Genomic DNA, 18717 nt, shown 5'->3' on the forward strand with positions numbered 1-18717 from the left:
GGCAGCAACACTATGTGGGTCTCCATTCATCCCGTCCCACCCTGGGGCTCACAGGCGCTGACACCTGGGAAGGGACTCCGGACACAGCAACCCACTTTAGTGTCCGTCTGAGGGAGACAGTGAAACAGAGGGAGCAGATCTGTAGGAAAGCAGAGAAGGTGAAGCACACTCAAATCACAGTGGAAGTGCAAAATTGAAAGGAAGTGTGGCATTGTTGGCACTTAAAAATTCGGAGTGCATTCCCGGACGCTCCAGGAGCTCCAGACTGGAGAAGTGACTTCCTGGATCCAGGAAGCCAGCCCTGCAGGTGTTGATAAAGTCTGCCCATCCTCAGCTTGGAAGGGCAGACTAGCAACTGTGAAGTGCAAGAACCAGAACCTGCATGTGGGCTGTCTCTGCAGCGCAGGGGTTTTTACATTTTGGGGTCAACAGATTTAGGACCTAGGCGTTGTTTCTTTTTTTTTTTTTAAAGGGTTCAAGTCACGAGCAATCCACGAGGAGCGTGGGGGAGGTGTCTGGTTCGCTCGCCAGGCAGCCATCGAGGCGCCCCCCCCCCCCGAAATGCCGTCAAAAACGCATTTTGCGCCTATTGATTGTTCGTTTGCTGCCAGAAGTTCCATGCAGTTCCATTCGGTTCAATTTATTGAAGCCCCCGCAGCAAGCGAGCTGTGACAGAGACATTTGCAAAGGTGATGGGAAAAGAACAATGAAAAAACGAGCAAGACGAGAGCGTGCCGAAGATGAAAATGGTGACACGCGGGGTTCAACAGGTTTCAGCGCACGCCAGGGCTGGACAGGGCGAGTGCACGTCTCGGCGATGGACCACACGCTCTAGGCCTGGGGTCAACTGCCCGCCACAGGAAACTCCCAGAAATGCATCTTTTTCTTTAATCGGGATCAGCCTGAAGAGCTGGGCCGTCACTCCTGCTGGTGTTGCTTCCCGGCTGGAAGAAACGTGGGCGACGCGCTCTGCGGGCCCGGGTCGAAAAGCCAAGCCTAGCAGTGAACCCTAGGAAGGGTGCAGGGCGAGGAGGCTCATTCAGACGTCTGGAAATCACATCAGAATTAGGCAACGCCTCCGAAACTCAGGGGGAGTGATCCATTGCTCTGCTAAAGCAGTACAGGACGGTAGACCGGGCTCTGTTAACCTTTCAGATGGGCTGATATGAAGGCTGAGTCATTGAAGTTTTTTAGAAAGTGCTGATAAAAGGAATGGCTAACTGTTAATCGCAATTGGGCGCTCTAATCTGATTGGCTTTGTAATGAATCATTCAGAACTGGCAGCAGGCTGGAATCGGTTGTCGTTATTATTTCACACACAGGGCGCATGAGATATATATATATATGTTAAAAGGGTGTGATTCTAGGACAGGGTGCTGTAAACTCCAGCTACTGAAGTGAATTGCCCCAGCTGGTATCTGGACTCCTTTTTTTCCCTCTTTGATTTATGTGTAGCTCTGTGTTGCTGTGTTTACTGTGTGAAGCAGGCTCTCTCTATCTAAATTGCCCAAGGGGACCAATCTCCCCAAAGGGAGTGCGTTTCCTTTATTTTGTCTAAAGCCCACTAATCATGCTGTCTGTTATCAGAGGAATCTTATCTCCGCAGGGGATCGGAGCTGCTCTCTGACAGAGGCACATACCTGAGGGGGCCCTCAGGGTTGGCGGGGGGGGGGGAGAGGGTGTGTGGTTGGCGGGGAGGCCCGTGGCGCGTTGGTATGAGAGGAACCTTTTCTGCAGGGGCCCCTTTCATCGCCGCCAGAGTCTCTTGCATCCCAATCCTGGCTTCTTCCCAGACAGAGGGAGGGAGCATTTGATCTCTTCCCTCCTGTCTCCTACAGGGGCCCCCCCCATTAGGAGCCCTAAAACGTGCCCTAACTGCTGCAGTGGAGCCCCTAAACTGCTAGGCTTTGACTGGATCAGTAGCAGCACTCCAGGATCCCAGCTGCTGAACGTTCCTCTTGTGCATCGTCAGGAAAAGCTGAGAGAGGGAATGCAGAGTCCCATTGCAGGAACCTGGCTCAATTCAGGCCGGACTGCCAGAGGCCCAGATTGGTCTCCATCTCCCAAAGAGTGCCAAATGCAGGCTTTCTCCTGTTCAGAAAAATACTCCCAGAACCCATGCCGTGAGGTGCCCAGAGCCCAGTTCCCACGTCACGCTATACTGTCTGCGAGAGGCCCCAGTACACTCTGCGAGAGGAAAGTGGAGAGGATCGCTCCACCCTTTCTCGAAATCTGCGTGTCAGGGACGGCGTGGCGAGAGCTGTGTTTACCTCTGGAAACTGTTCTTCAACAGCTGGCCCAAGCTGTGGAAATCCTGCTGTTTCAAAACAGCGTTTTGCCGCCCGGAGAGCTGGTGGACGGGGGTCCTGGAGGATGGGCAGGGGAGCTTCATGAGGAGCCGGAGCTGACACGGCCGCTGTTCCCTGGGCTGGCTGGGAGGCGAAACTTCTGAAGCCGTTTCCTGGAGTTTTCCACGTAGCGAAGGTCAAGAAGTCTGTTATGAGTCAGGAGTTCTCGAGAAGACGAGAGGCTCACAAACTCGCTATTGCAGGCAAGGAAGACAGGAGGACTAGTAGGCATGAAACACCCCCCCCACCCCCCGTCTGCCTTCCCCAGGGCTGAGCGTTAAAAACTCAGCTCCATTAGGGCACAGTAATGGAAGCAGTCTGTGGGGAGCGCTTATAGTGGGTGTTACATTACCCTGTAACTGCGTGTTGTTTCAGACTGATTTGATAATTACTGCGTTTATACACTGTGAGCGTTGGCAGGCCAGCTGGTTTGATTTACCGCAATATTGCTTTAATTAGGACAGTGACAGAGGGTGTGTGCGTGTGTGTTTTTATTTGATGAGGGGGAGGGGGGGGGCTACAGCCCCAGCCCCAGCCCCAGCCCCGAGCCGATTAGCTAATTGTCTTCGGACAGGGAGGAGGGCGGCCTAGCACGGGGGCGGGGGAAAAAAACGGCATCTGAAACGCTCAAAGAAAGGAGAGAAGGAGTCTGGTTCTATGGCTTTAACATCTGGAACTGTTTCGTCTGGACCCGGAAAGCAGCAGAGAGAAAAGGGATAGTGGGATGTTGCACGCCACAGCTTCGAAACTCCGACTCTCCCGGCTGCGTGCTTGGAGGGTGAAATGAGAGAAAGCGTGAGCTGCAGTTTGAGGGACAGTTAAAGAAAAGGTATTTTTATGATGATTCTGCACGTTTGCAGTGTGAGAGGATTAACGTTATTGTGAGACCGAGGCACAGTTGACTCAGGAAAAAAAACCTCACATCCTCCTCAGCTGCCAATTGCGGGATCTGAAAATCCCTTATTTTGTGTTGCTGTGTTTGCACCTAAAGAGTCGGGTCTTGGGTCCGGACCCTGCAGCTCTCCGGGAGGATGCCAGCTGCTGTCCGAGATGATCAAGCGCAGCTCTGTCGTGGTGCCTGCTGAGGCAGGGAGCAGACGTTTCGTGATTTGCTTCGCCCTCTCCCTCTCTGCAGAGCCTCAGCACCGCTCCTCGGAGTCTCGTCCGTCAAAGCGCGTCTCACTCAGACGAGATCAGCCTGACCCGCCGCGCTCCGTGCTGAGCAGCGTGCTGCTGTAAACACTTGAGCTACCTGCCACTCCTCTCCTGAGCTGAAACACACACATCAGTGCACAGGCAGACTAACCTCGGGGCGGAGTGGTGGCTCTGTGGCTAAGGATCTGCGCCTGTGACTGGAAGGTTGCCGGTTCAAATCCCACGGCCGGCAGACCCCTGAGCAAGGCCCTTCACCCTAACTGCTCCAGGGGCACCGTACAATGGCTGACCCTGCGCTCTGACCCCCATGGAGAAAAGCTGGGGTATGTAAAAAGACAAATTCCTAATGCAAGAAATTGTATAGGGCTAATAAAGAAACATTATTATTATTATTATTATAATAATAACAAATAACACACACATCAGCTGCAATCACACAGGGATTCACAAATATATTTTCTTCATAATTGTACCAAACACAAGCAGACACGGCCAGGCCTCCATTAGTTGGCTGTTTCACGTTTCACTCTGTTTCCTTATCATACTGAACTTCAATAAATCAAAAAATAATTTGTTGTTGTTTTTTTCCCTCCCTGCACCGAATTACATGTTTCATCAGTACAGACCCACTAGCAAGACAAACCCTTTTCCACTTTGTATTCCCTTCCTTACAGCCCAGCAACAGAAAACCAGCTCAGGGCCCCCTGATTAAAGTTTTGCCAGTCTAGAAAGGGGCGAGCTCATCGTTACCCATGAGCTGGTGGTCGTGACTTGAGCAGCAGAACTCCTGCACTGTGGAATCTTACCCTTCCTCGCTCTAAAACCATAGCCAGCGGCAATAATGTGAGTGCAGGTAAAAACAGACTCTTTTGTCTTTGTCTTTGGCCCAGAAAAGCCCCTCCCCGCCGCCGCCCCCTCCCTGCCCCACCCTGTTTGCCTTCCCGAAGGGCTGGCTCAGTGATGGCAGTGAAGTGTGCACACTTGACAGTCGGCGATAAATAACTCAGGAGGTTAATGGCAGGCCCCCCTTTTTGTCAGAGCTTGCCGGCCTTTTCTTTGCCTTTTCAGAAGCCTGAAAGGAAACAGTCTTTCTTTTGGGGGGGGCGCTCGGAGTCGGTCCAGAGTGCCAGGCTGTGCCCTGCGTGTACAATGGTGTGGAATGCAACCGGAGTCTTTCCACTGAAAGGGCCTATAAATCACCAGCTGCCGCTGAAAACACAGGGGGCTGGGCCTGGGAGCTCCCAAATATCTTTCCACCAGTGTGAGGTGTGGGGGGTGGGTTACCGACTGAGCCTCTCTAAAAGCTGAGCGAGACAGGGGGATTGTTTTTCAGCCTGCTTTTCTGGGTTTTGTTGGTTCGTATCTCCTCCTGCTCCTGATATAAGCGCTGTGCTCTACCTGAATCGTGCCAGGGTGCACTTGACTGGTGTGCAGTGCAGTCATGAAAGCACTAAGTGATGCCAGGCCACCTCTGGCTGCTGCCGTGTGTGCCGAAGCTGAACTGTGGGACGTGCGGGCAGGACAGAAAGACCTGCAGTGAGCCGTGCGCTTGTTTCTCTCGTTCCGAGGGCAGGACAGGTCCGGTTGTGCCGGCCAGCACGGCTGCCCGTGATTGGAGAGTTGTGACAGCTGACAGTAATCCGGCCCCTGAACTGCGTCGTCTGCACTGTAGCGTGGTTTAATGTTCGTGTGCCAGTACACAGTACTGCAAGCCTCGTATCCTGAACAATACTTCGCAACTGACCGGGTCAGAAACGCGTTCAAGTAAGCAGTAGTTATGCGGGCAGAGAACACTAGCTCTGTTCAATTTCTCCGTGCTTTGTAGTACTGACACTTGCACTTGTGAATTGGGTGGCTGGAAGAAGAGCATGTTAAAGCAGAGGCGTAGCAGGGACATAAAACTGAAATGAGCTGTAATCGTCTTAACGATTAAGGAAAACGTGTTTTGTCACCTTGACGCTCACACCTATGCTCAGGAAGAAAGGAGAGCCGGACAGCAAGTGTGTAGGGAGGGAAGGAGCGCGCTGGGCTGCTGTTAACAATGACGTATCGCTTCCTGAAGGTTTTCAGTCGGCTCTGGGCATGGTGTTGCTTTGATTTCACGTTTTCAAGTACATCCTAGGGTTTACCGCTGCCCGTTTCTTTCCCATCTTCTTTTTGAGCCAGGAGTGCCACCGCAGCGTGCTGTGTGTTGATGACCTTGCGTGAAGGCGGAGTCCTAGGAGCCACATTCTCCTGCTTAGTTTCGTTAGCAGGGCCAAAAGACGGGCGACACATCCAATAGTGCGTGTACCTGGTGCAGAAGGAGCCGGTCTTCTTGAGCAGAGGCGACACTGGCAGGGACAAAGTGGGCCTGGTCGTCCTGGTGACGTAACGCATTCCGAAACTGGATCCGCAGCCCCAGTCTGCAGATTGGGAAGGCTTTTGGAGAGGGTGGGCTGGCCGTGAATAAAATGAGTATCCCACTTTCGGGTGACTTTTGTTTTTAGTGGTGGAAGGGGGGGGTTGAGTCCCCAAGCCAAGACGCGCTGGAATTAATAACCGCTCCCCCCCACAGCCCCCAGGAGCCTGCTGGGCAGTTTGTCTCCTCGTCTCAAAGCTTTCGGCTCCTGACTTCAAACGCTTGGTAGGGTGGGTGGGGGTAGACCCTTAAAGGGGAGAATTTATTTTCTGAGAGGTAATGATTTATTTGATTGAAAAATGACACCACGACCCAAACTGAGACGATCTCTTTTTTTTTTTTCTGAGGCCGATTTGCCATAAAGTCCAAAATTGCTACCAGGTGCGTTTCTCTTCAGAGGGCGACGTGTAGTGCTCTCTTACTCGCTCGCCTTTTTTCTCCCTTCCTCTCACCCAGCCCCCACTGTCTCTCTTTCTCTTTCTGTACGGCGTAAGGGGAGGGAGTGGGGGTGTTGGCAGTTAACATCTTGTCTATGAAAACCAGCCCCAGGTCTGGGCAGGAAAGTGGGGTGCTGTGTTGACCGGTGGTCCCCACACAGCTGTGTCCAGATGTGGCTCATCAGGCACTGTCAGAAGTTAACCAAAACCTCCCCTCTGCGATCGCCAGTCCTCGGCGTGCTGCTGGCTCCTCTTTCCTGCCCGCTGGAAATCGAGTTCGCCGGAAACAGGCGAGCGAGCGAGAGAGTTATCGATCTGGACGCTCCGTCTTCGCGCTGCCCTGCTAATGAGATCCTTCCACGCTCGGCGCCTGGACATCTGCCACTTCGCATGACATTCCAGCCTTGTCAGCCAAGACCGAGTGGGGAAAATGGACAATATTTGAAATTGCAGTGTTATTAAGCGGAACAGAGTGCTGATTGAACTCGTGCGGAGGAGGCCGGTTCTGGTGACGGTGGTGTGCGGGTGTGTAGTGTGGGGAGGGGGAGTTGCCAGACTTTGAGTGCCGTCTAAACTATCAAAGGGTTTCTTAGGAAACAGGTCGGTGCTGTAGATGCTTTTGAACGTACTGCGCAGCTTGTAGCATCTCTGGTTTCTCCTCACGTGTGATGGTTATTACGGTCTGTGCTGACAGTTCCCTCTCAGCCATTTTAATTAAATTAATAAAGAAATCAGTCAATCGCGGTCGACCATTCAATTAGCGAGACCGGAGCGGGGCGAGGGTGGTGCCGGTTGTTGACAGTGTCGCCTGTCTTCCTCCTAGGGTGTGATCTCACTTCCTCTGGGCCCCCGGACAAAAGGCGCAGAGCTGTGAGAAAATGAACTGTTTTATTGGGCTGGCTGTCAGGCGGGGGATTAAATTTATGGCCGACAGACAATGTTTATCACTCAGCAGAGGGTAATGTGAGCAGAGCTGGTGGGGGTGGGGTGTGGGGGGGGGACAGGCGGGAGAAAGAGGGAGGGAAGAAAAAAGGAAACGAGGTTTGTGGTATTGGGGGTAGGGAGGCCAGACAAAACCTAGACTCTTTTTTTAACCACTTTGAACCATTTGTCTTCCTCTTCACCCTTCTCCGCTCCTGACTCGCCCTGCGCTGTCGCCCTGCGCTAGCTTCTCCAGGCAGAGCGTCTCCAGTGTTCACAGTTTAGCTTTGCGCTGTGTGTTATCGCCCCCGATTCCCAGCACTCAGCTGCCAGGAGAGCTCCTGGCCCCGAGCGAGCCGTCAGGCGCAGGGCTGCGTTTTGTAACCGCGGGAGTCAGAGAGTGAGTTTTCGTCACTTCCTGTCTTATGGACGGCGGCCACATAAGATAAGATCACTGTATTAGCCCTATACGATTTCTTGCATTAGGAATTTCTTTTCGTATACCCCAGCTTGCTCTCCATGAGACACACAGACAGGGAGAGAAGCTTGGGGTCACAGCACAGGGTCAGCCATTTATACGGCGCCCCTGGAGCAGTTGGGGTGAAGGGCCTTGCTCAGGGGCCCAAGGGGGTAGGATTCCTCTGCCGGCAACAGGATTTGAACTGGCAGCCTCCCAGCCACAGGCGCAGATCCTTAACAACAGAGCCACCGCTCCTGGACCCTCTCCAGCGATGGCTGAGGTGCGAGTTCCCCCAGCTTGGGGCAAGCGCAGTCACCCCGCGCTCTTTTGCAGCGCAAACCCCTAACAGCGTCTGCCCCAGCGCAGGCTCCCGCTGGCTGCCAGAGGCAGTCAAAGACACCTGGGCGTCATGAGGTCTCCGGAGCTCTGCGCTGGGGCGTGGGCATCGGTTGGAATGCCGCTGGTTCCGCCTGGTGTTTCTTTTTCCATGTGTCTTTTTCCAGGTTACGCTGCCGTGGGAAGTTGGCGGTTTGGTGTTAATTGGCAGGGGTGGATGTTTGCAGGGTAAACACTCATGGTGCCACGCTCGTCTGTGATGCAAAATGATCACAATTACCTGATTATACATTTGTTTGCAAACTATATGTCCGTACTTCAAGTTCAGGGTCCATGACCCTGGAGTTTTAGGAGTAAGTATTCACACCCCTGATTTTAGTTAAGTCAACACTCCACAAGTCGTTAAGCAAGAAGACGCATCTAAAAACAAGCACAGTTTAACAGAGGGTCTGTAGGTGCGAGTTTTAACACGCGTTGCTTGTAGTAAGAGGCTCTGGGCACTATGTTGAGTGCCCTTTTGAAAGCTTATTAGGGTAAACTGTGGTTAAAGCAGAGTAAAGTGTGGTGAAGCTCTGTAAAAGCAGGGTAAAGAAGAGCGCAAGTAAAGGTTTATTCCATGCTGAAAACAGAGGAAAAGACGCAACGTTTCGCCTGTGGAGCCTTCTTCAGGTGGGGAGGGGGTGGCACCACAGGACACCATCCAAAATGTTGTCTCTTTTCTTCTTTTGTCAGCATGGAATAAACCTTTACCTGTTCCTTTGCAGCCTAGAGCGTGCTGTGTAAAAGATATAAAAAAATCCTGTGTGCCCACGCCCTGTGCCTCGGGCCCTGTGCCTCGGGCCTCGCGCCCTCTTCTCTCACCTCGCTGACGGCCCCAGGAGGGTAAGTGAGAGAGGCGCACGGGAGCAACGTTGTCACTTCAAACGCACTCGGACGTGCTGGTGGAGTCTCGCGGGACGCTCCACTCTCCAGCCTCAGCCACTCTTTAGCGGAACTATGGAATGAAGGCTGACGGAGCCGGAGCTTGGGGCTTCTGAGAGCAACGGGGCAAAAAACGTGATGGACATGTGCCAGTGATGGAACCTGTTGGGTTTAGCACGCCGAGGCGCCGTCCCTCACCCCAGGTGCGCACTCAGTCTTATGGATGTGTGTGTTGCACTCTAGTTCTGGGCGGAGCGGTGGCTCTGTGGCTCGGGATCTGCGCCTGTGGCTGGAAGGTTGCCGGTTCAAATCCTGCGGCCGGCAGAGGAGTCCTACTCCGTTGGGCCCCTGAGCAAGGCCCTTCACCCTAACTGCTCCAGGGGCGCCGTACAATGGCTGACCCTGCGCTCTGACCCCAAGCTTCTCTCCCTGTCTGTGTCTGTGTCTCCATGGAGAAAAGCTGGGGTATGCGAGAAGATGAATTCCTAATGCAAGAAATTGTATAGGGCTAATAAAGAAACATTATTATTATTATTAATTGATTGAAAGAGGCGGCAGCAGGCCGTTGCACTGGGGATGTCACGGGCCTGACGCACAGTGGCTGTGCTTATCACTTGTTGTTTTTGGCCTGCCTGAGGTAGACGCTGTATCGCAGAAGCTTTAAAAAATGAACCGACAGCGGCAGGAGCCGCAGAGATGGGGAGATTGTCGAAGGGCTTGTAACGTGTTGTTTCAAGCACGTCGTATCTGTCAGGCCTGTTTCTGAAAGTTCACAGATGCATGGACAATTAATCTGAAAACGACCCACAGTTTCCCCAGGTACTGTCAGGGTGCGCCGCCCTCTAGGCTGAGCAGTTCAGGAACTGGGGGTGCTGCCGAGCCCCACTTTCCTCCCGGTGTTCCGATTGCCCTGGCGTGAGAACCCCCATCCTGCCGCTGGACGGGAAGCCGAGACACTCTCGTACCCGTGCCAGTTCAAAAACAAATTCCCACATTTCTCCCAAATTTTCCATCCTTTCCCGATCTGGATCTGGAACGCTCCCCTCCATCCCTCTGCCTCCCTCCTCATTCCCCCCTGGCTCTCTACCCCCCCTCCTCTCTTCTTCTTCCAGGGCTCCCACTCCACTAATGTTGTAAATAATTAATGCCGGCAGGCAGACTTGATTAAAATAACACATCAGTCCGACTTCATTTAGCAAAGGCATGACTCAATGATGAGGGGCAGCGGCGTCCCCTTCAAGACAGATTGCTGCAGGCCGTGAGGGTCACAGCTCTTAGACAGGAAGCCTGGGCTCCCCCCCCCCCCCCTCGGGCTCCCTTAGAACGTGCCCACCCTCACTCGCTAGAGCATCCTCTGGCTGTCGTGCAAAAAGTGGGAATCTGGCACCCCGACCCTGCCTGGCCCGGGAACATGCCGCGGATCGGAACAAAGGGGAGAGAAAAGAATTCTGCCGAGACCGCCGTGCGCGCACCACACGCTCGGCTGCTGATGAGATGCATTGGGTAGACCTGCTGCAGAAAGCCTTTCGCGTTTCTCAATGAGCGGCGACAGTCGCTTTTCAATGAGGCGTTGCGTGTGCCCGCTCTCGGGCTTTCACACCCCACCCCACCCCACCCTGCGTGTCCCCCGTGACAGGAGTGCAGCTGTACGATAAGACCGGCGCTGTGCTCCCTGCATTGGCCAGATAAGATGAGGCACACGCGAATGTGCAGATACATGCATATATAATCTCGAGGCTGGAAAATATGAAAATGCAGAAAGAAATGACTTAAGCTTACGATCAGTCCCTCTTTTGTAAAAGAAAACCTGAGGATCTTGCATGTGTGAATTCTCCTGTTGCCTCACATTGATATCGCCCTTATCTGCGTGTCTCAAGCGTTCAGAAATGAATGGCTCCTCTTTTTTGGTGAAGTGCTGGCATTTAAAAGGCAACAACTTTTTCCTTGAAACAGAGATACATCCACCCACACACCGATAAAATAACAGACGAGCAAACTCATGCCCGACTCCTCCAAAGTCAGCAATGTGTGTTCCTCAAAGGAAGGCACGGCGTCGTCGTGCAGTTCCCAGGGCGCGTCGATCGCAGCGAGCTCTGCTGCGCGGACGTGTGAGAAAGGAAAGGCCCCCGGCAGATCGCAGTTTCGAGAAAGGTCTCGTTAACGCTCTTTCAAGCGAAGGCGAGAGTAACGCCGAACAGAGTCTGTGGCCCCAGGATCTCGGCTCTGGCAGCGAGTGTGATATTAGCGATGGCGAGAGGACGTTCTGTTATAAGACGCGATCTAATTTTCAGTGTGTGGTGGTGGTGGTGTTGGTGGGAGAGGATGTTGTGAGAAGGTTTCACGCTCACGGCCTGGGGCCAGATGAGTCAGTGGGGTCTGAAAAGGCGCTGGGGGGGGGTGGCCTGGTGACCCCTGCGCTGCCTTTGGGAACCATGGCAACACCCTTTGCTGTCGCCACGGGAGCTGCACCGCTGCCCCTGCTCCAAGCACCAGAGGGCGCTGTGCACAGAAGCCTCTCTCCCTCTGGCCAAGGCATCGCCTGTTCATATTCCCAGCGCACGGACTGCTCTGTGGTGATGTCGCCCGGGCAGCTCTGTGCCAGCAGGTGATCGGCTGCTTTTTTTCCCTGCCTTGCGCAGTAGTGAGCCTCAGCATCATAAGGGCTCCCCCATGCATTGAAAATAGCTGGGATCTCTGAAGTAAGAGACGGAAAAATAAGAGATTATACTTGATTCTTGCAGTTCTGTCAGGCAGTTATACTTCCTGTGGTGTACTGGGAGTGTGTGTAAGCTGCACTGGCCTGGAGGGACTGAGAATGTGGCACAGTGTGTTCAAGGCATGAATTTACTTTTCTTCACTGCCGTGTTCATTCCGGACTAGAAAACAACCTAAGCAGAATGAATGAATGTAATATACGAAGGGATCTTCACTGCTCCTTTTCTCTGTTTCTCTGCATTTGAAACTGGGAACTGGTGGCGTGTTTTTACGCAAGGAGTTGTGGGAGTCTGGAACAAGCTTCCCTTCCACCCTGTCGAAATGGATCCCAGGGTTCCTTCAAGAAATAGCTGGGTAAGATCCTCAGATCCATCACCTACTGGACATCCAGTGATCTAGAAATTGCCAAGTGGTTTCCTCTCGTTTGCACACCTTGTGTTCCTATACTTGGAAACGTTCCTCCTCGATTTGACATCTGTAAATCTGGTATTCTCCTTGCTGAGACCTCCTCTGATCCTCCTCCCACACTGTTCATGTTCTTGTTTGTGCGGCGACACAGTGGCTCGAGTCAAGAGGCAGGCCGTTATGGAAAATAATGTAACAGATTCTCAATTCACTCTGTGGTGCACAAGCCCAGAAAAGGGTCTCTTGTATCTGCTCTGTTACAGGGCTCTTTGTTTCCTATGTAATTAACGATCCAGTGCGAGATGATAAAGATCAATTAAGTATGTGGATGTATTGTGGGAAGAAAGGCTTCCAAACGCAGTGGATTTGAGGACATGGAGTTGTTCCAGCCAGTTTGTAGTGAAGTCATTAAGTAATTGCACAAATAGCCCAGGAGGGCAAATTAATGCACAGACCCGCAGGAGCCAAACACTGGTAAGACACCATTGATCTTGGTATGAAACGTCCAGGAACATGCATAGTGATCTGTGATTTTAGTGCTTATTTCTTATCAAGCGATGTCCCATTGAACTTCCCTTTGACAGATTGAGTTTCCAGGTTTAACACGCGAAAACTTCAACTAAATCCAAAACAAGGACACGGCTGCCGTTCACAGAGCATGGGTGTTGTGCCTCATCACTCCTGCAGCACTGATCGCTAATCCTGGAGCCCGTTTTAATAATACTAATAACATCACTTTATTACCCCTTTACAATTTCTTGCATTAGGAATGCTCTTTTCGCAGACCCCAGCTTGCTCTGCATGAGACGCACAGACAGGGAGAGAAGCTTGGGGTCAGAGCGCAGGGTCAGCCATTGTACGGCACCCCTGGAGCAGTTGGGGTGAAGGGCCTTGCTCAGGGGCCCAACGGAGTAGGATTCCTCTGCCAGCTGTGGGATTTGAACCTGCAACCTTCCAGCCACAGGCACAGCTCCTCAGCCACAGAGCCACCGCTCCGCCCTTGCAGTCCAGTTTTGCAGATACTAACTGATGCATGTTTAACTGGTTTATCATTATTGGGTGCTAGTTGGTGAACAAAGCACCCAGGAAATATGGTTTTCAACAGAATGGAAATGAAGGGAGTGCACAATCATAGCTGTACTGATTAAAATAAATGAAGTTAATAATTTAAATTTATCTAGGCCCACAGGGTAATGTTTTGCTACATTGGGATCTGGTGAAGATGCAACGAGCGCTAATTGTGTTTTTAAAGGGAGGTTTGTTGTTGTAACACAAGGAAACGGCAGAACACAACACATGCTGTGCACCAAAAGAAGCTTTCCCTGGATGTGTTTTTAAATAGCGTTTTTTACATTTTTGTGTGGGAGCATTTAATTAATGATAACGTTAAAGAGGCTGGCTATATGGTGTTTTCCAGCTCTCTCAGAATCCTGTGTTAGTTTGGAGACTTTAATAACATGGAACAATGATGACCAGTTAGAAAGAAGAAAATCTCTTGCTGGAAGAATGCAAAGTGGAAGTTGAATTGTGTTTTTGTAATGGTATTGGGGGCTTGTAATGAAGAACTCTTGAGTGCATCCTCACCCATTGTTAATATACTGTAGGTGCATTTGCACATTCATCTCGGAGCACTTTAAAAGCACATCCAAACCAGTTTCAGAAGAATGCGTGTGGGCTCAGGGGCAGGGCAAGTCCGCACGGAAATGCCAAAAACATGCCTGATCCGTACGCCATCTTCACAAGTCAGGTTTTTAACTGCATACTAAAAACTGGGAAGGAGGTAGTCCCTTTGGAATGGCAGCCCATTCCAAAGGAGGGAATTCAGGAGCTGGGAGGGAGCCCGGTGCTGATGGCCCGATCGGATCTCATCCTGGCCCCCGTCCAGCAGCGCCGGCGCAGTGGGTGAGCGGCTCTGGGCTCAGTATGTTGGGGTCTCCTGGCCGGCTCTCACAGACACGCACACAAAGAGGCTGGGGTGTTTTACGAGGGCCGGCTGTAGTATAACGAAGGGAAACGTAAATTACATAAATAAAGCTGGCAAAGTGGCATTCAGCCCTCAGAGAAAGGCCCTGGTTAAAGACACAGGGCTGCTATTGTGCCTTTCAGTGCAGGAGTCCTCATCAGTCTCAGTTCCCAGCTCTCACCGTTTGAGGACTGTTCGCCCTGCGCACATTGCTTCTGCAAAAGCCCTCTGCAGAGTTCTGGGGTTTCGGGTGGTTTTCGGGTTTCAGTGTACAGTTTTAATTAACCTGTCATCGAATGGGTCGCCGTTCTTGAAGGTGCTTGAATTTGACTGCAGACGTTGTCGCCTTGCTGTGTTAGAGGGCGATGCCGGATCGTAGTACTGGGTAAGGAACAGGCCGAAGAGAGCACAGTGACCCAACAGTATTTTTGCAGGGTTCTGTTTACCCTTGGAAAAAAAGTAAAACCAGTTTTGGTGCTATAAGTGGTGATGGTGGACCAGTAGGTGGCGCTCTTCCAGCAGGAAGTGAGTTTCCTAGCCAGTGTGCCGTTCTCCTAGAAAGGGGCGTCGCGCTGTCCTTCTGATGAAACATTGATCCTGATTATTTGCTCATTTAAGATCTCATGTCACCCCCGTTCAGCAAAATAAGTGCTAACATAACCTGAGAAAATACAGTATTATACAGTAAAAATAAGCATTTTTGAACTTTTATGAGGTTTTATATTTAGCGTGTTAGAAAGTGAGGGAGAATATTTCAGTCCTTTGTAGTCTTTTTTTTTTGGCCTTTTCAACTGGATCGGTGTTCCCCATGGCCTGCTCTGCTCCCTGTCCTGGAGCAGCAGCTCTGCTGCGATTCCCCAACTTGAGTGCCAACCCATGGATTAACATCTCCCTTCCAGGTCGTGTAGCAGCTCGGCCCCAGGTAACAAAGATCTGGTGGGGTTTTTGAGAGTTTTTTGGGGGGGTATTTTTTGTGCAAACGAGGCGGGGTGGTACAAAACGAAGAAAAAGCTCAAAGCTTCTGCGATGCATTTAGCTGACAGCATCAAACTGGTCCCAGACTCCTCTCTCCTGTAAGTTTTCGGATACTCTTTTTTTTTTTTCTGTGAGCCTGTGTTTTGTGGTGGCTTGTAAAAGAGCAGATCCAGGATTACTTCACTGCACCCTTTGTGCTTCCTCCCGAGGAGGGCGGGGACTCCAATGCAGCCGGACCCCCAGAGCACAGGGGCCCTGTGCCAGCTGCAGGGCTGCATTTAGCTCTGTGAGGCTGTAAGCTGGAGGCTTGATGTTCGTATGTCGCCTTGGCGGGGGGACTGCGCAGCAGACGGTAAATCATTTAAGTTAATTATAGAGAAGTCTATTTATCGGAAACGAGTGATCATGGGTGTCTTCCTGCAGGAGCTGCAGCACGGCTGTCCTGGCAGCCTGCCTCCAGACGGGGGGGGTGTCGTTTATAAATAAACCGCTGTGAGAAAACCCAGCCCGCCGTCCAGCGCTGGGAGGGGTGCCGCCTGGTGGGGCAGTAGCTCAGGGCTCAGTCCAGCAGGTCTTGTGCTTTCACTAATCACTAATCACATGCCTGCGGGATGCTCACAGATCTCTCTCCCTGCACGAGCGGCTTAGATTAAAACGTTAAACTGTATCAGCCTGCAGCTCGCAGCTGGCAGCCCCACTGAAGCTCAGGTCTGAGGCCTGGCCAGTACCTGGGTAGGAGACCTCCAGGGAAAGCTAAGCGAAGGTGGGTGCAGTTTGGCTGCCATGGCATCATCGAGGTGGGGCTACAGATTGGAGATGGTGGAAGGGAGTCCCCATTATCTATAAAAGTGCTTTGAGTAGACTGTGTCTACAAGGCTCCAGCCTTACAAGTGTAACTTATTTATCTTATTTAACGGCAAAAAAAAACCCCAAAAACTGATCAAGTACATAAAGTAACTTGAAAAACTCCGGGACTCCACAAGGACGGTATCATGCAGTGTGACATAGCCAAGCCATGTGGGTTGCCTATGTCCTCTTCACATGCTCGGTGTTTGCTGTTATTCTGATGGGATTGAAATGAGTCTTGTAGCTGCTAGTAATAACCACAGACAGACAGTGATATTAGTCAGAAAAATGGGTTGGAGGTGATTTAGCTTGTATCTGTTCGGCATTCTGCAGACGCATGGCAGCGCGTGCAGTTTCATCGGGTATGCATGTCTCGTAATAACCTAGCAACGCACATCAACACAGTTCCATCCACAGCCCTGCTCCGCAGAAGGCAAAGCAGCGTGGCTGAACACTTGGCCTTCTGATGCTGCCCTGCGGGGGGAGAGCGAATTCAGTCTTCTCAGGGATTAGCTCCTGAGGTCCGGGCCCTCCGGCTCGCGTTAATTCCCAGCACTTGACCCCTGACACCTAGGTGTCTGGTTGTGCGGCGCAGCCTGGCGCGTGCTCCAGAGCGAGGCACTTGGCAAGGAGGGAGAGGGGCTCCTGCCACACAGACCAGCGGGTTCGAGCCGGCCGGCCCCAGTCCCCCCGGAAGCCAGCGTAGGTGCGAAAACGCCCAAAGACGACGCAGGGACAGATCGTTTCACGTCATTAAAAAAACAGCGTTTCTTCTTGCTTTGACGCGTCGCAACAACCACAGCGACAGTCTTACAATCGGCACAGGCGGTCAGAATCGTCACCTGGGCCGACACTGAGCGGCAGTCCAGTCTGGTGCAGGAAGAGCGGAGAGTACCGGCCCGGAGGGGGAGCGAGGAAGGAGACCCGCTGGCAGTGCAGCGCCTGGTCCCGTTTCCCCCCTCCTCTTCCTCGCCAGCACCAGAAGAAGAGTGATTCGCGGGCTGTTTGGCAGCTCCAGGCCTCCCTCGAGAGCCTCTCCCCGGATGGAGCGCGCAGCACGCCCGAGTGCCGCTGGGCACCGCTCCTCCCGCCTGCCCGGGTCAGTGTTAAAGTGGCTCTTCAGGGGCATCACGTTGGGGATTTCTTTTCTTTGTGTCGCTGGAGAAAGCCCTTCTCTTTCTGCCGGTTTGTGTGGCACCGCGCTCCGTGCAGAAGATGCTTTCCGTTGTTCTTCCGGCGCGGACTGCGCCGGCGAGGTGTGCCACCGTCAATCGGCGTGAGGGTGGGCGATGAAAAAGCCATCGACGGGGCAGCGTGGTTTCCTTCCTTCCTTACCCCGCGCTGCGACTCCTGCCCCTGCGGGCCGCAGGCCAGCGGGGTGGGCTTCTGCTGCGCCCCGGTGACGTCCCGCAGGCAGGTCTCGTCAAGGTGGGGAAGGGAGCGCGTGCTTCTTGCGCTCTCGGTAATGAGAAAAGCAAGCCCAGAGAGGAGCTGGAGTGCAGGGACACTGAACCGGATGCAGGGAGGGGAGATCATCCAGGCTAGGAAGCTGGAGCCAAGTAGGTTGTGGGTCAGCCTGTAATCCTGCTGTGTGTGTGCTGTACTATTAGCGCACACTGTATATATACATTTAGGGGGAGTGGTAGACCTCTCTAGAGGATGCAAGAGGCTTTTTTGGACGTGGGGCAGTATGAAAGTGGTGGAGTCTTAAAGTCTTCTTGGATTGAAGGATTGGCACACTTCTTCCAGTCCCCTTTCTTGTTGCCAGCAGGCCACAAGGTTTGGCACTGGGGCATCCTGGGATGTTGTTGTCCTGAGCTGCTGGGGAAGGACGGATCTCCTTCTTCAGCACCCAGACCCGCCCTCTCTTTCCTCACGCTGACCTTGCCCTGGGAACTCGGCATGATCTGTGCCTTCACCACCAGCTGAGGGACAGGAAGTGACAAAGCAAAAATGCCGTTCATGGAGTGGCACCTGACTGAAGGGGCTCCGGCACGCCTTCTGTGGCGGCAAGCGCTGGCCGGGGAAACGCAGCCGATCGGATGTGTTCCTGTTTGCACAAACACGTTTCTAGCGATATCGCCGGTGCAGGGGCGTTGCGGACAGGTGAATATATTAGGTGCACGCTTCAGTTGCAAGCGAGCTGCAGCGGCTGTCTTGCAGATAGCAAGCAGCTCCTGGAGCTGTTCTCTCAGCGGTTAATAACAGTCCTTCACTCTGCAGACCCCCTAGCCTCTGGGGAGCCGGGAGGTACTCGGTGGTACTCTGTCTCTGCCGGCGGCTTGATTTAATTCTCCTTGCTGCTGCCAGGGCCCAGGGACTCTGGGTGACTGGGATTAAACTGCTTGTCTGCTCGGAGTGTGAAAAAACACCAGAGATGTTGAGAGGGGTATTTTGTTAGGTGGATTGCGTGAGTCGGGGTGGGTGGGGAGGGGAGGGGAGGTTATGATGTTTCGAGCTGCCGTTCACATTCTCTCTCTCTTTTTCCGGGTTCACTTCTTTTGATCTCGGAAGTAGCGCATGTCTTGGATTAGGGATAATTCTGCGTGTGCAAGCAACAGTGAAGGGAGAAGAGAGAGGTCAGCCGGAGGAGAGATCAGGTTGTCCGTGTCTTTTCTGGATTGTTGGCTGATTAAAAGAGAAGATGGGCAGCTGTTTAGGGAGGTGTTTATTCAGAGCGAGTCCGGAATTGTGTGAACTGTGTGTTTGTAATTACTGCCAGTGACACCCCTCGGAGGCAGAGAGCCCCAGGGAGGTTTGGTGACTTGCACAGGGTGACTCACGGAGAGTTGGAGGCAGAATTAGTGTTGTGCAGCCTGTGAGGCTCTGCTCTC

General features: G+C 52.6%; 1 protein-coding gene across 4 annotated transcripts in view; it reads left to right on the plus strand.

Annotated features, from left to right (window-relative positions):
- Positions 1–18717, plus strand: part of raraa (retinoic acid receptor, alpha a) — a 157418-nt gene that overhangs the window by 80119 nt on the left and 58582 nt on the right. The window lies entirely within an intron of this gene.

This window comes from Lepisosteus oculatus, chromosome 28, assembly GCF_040954835.1.
Source record: "Lepisosteus oculatus isolate fLepOcu1 chromosome 28, fLepOcu1.hap2, whole genome shotgun sequence".
NCBI classification, from domain to species: domain Eukaryota; kingdom Metazoa; phylum Chordata; class Actinopteri; order Semionotiformes; family Lepisosteidae; genus Lepisosteus; species Lepisosteus oculatus.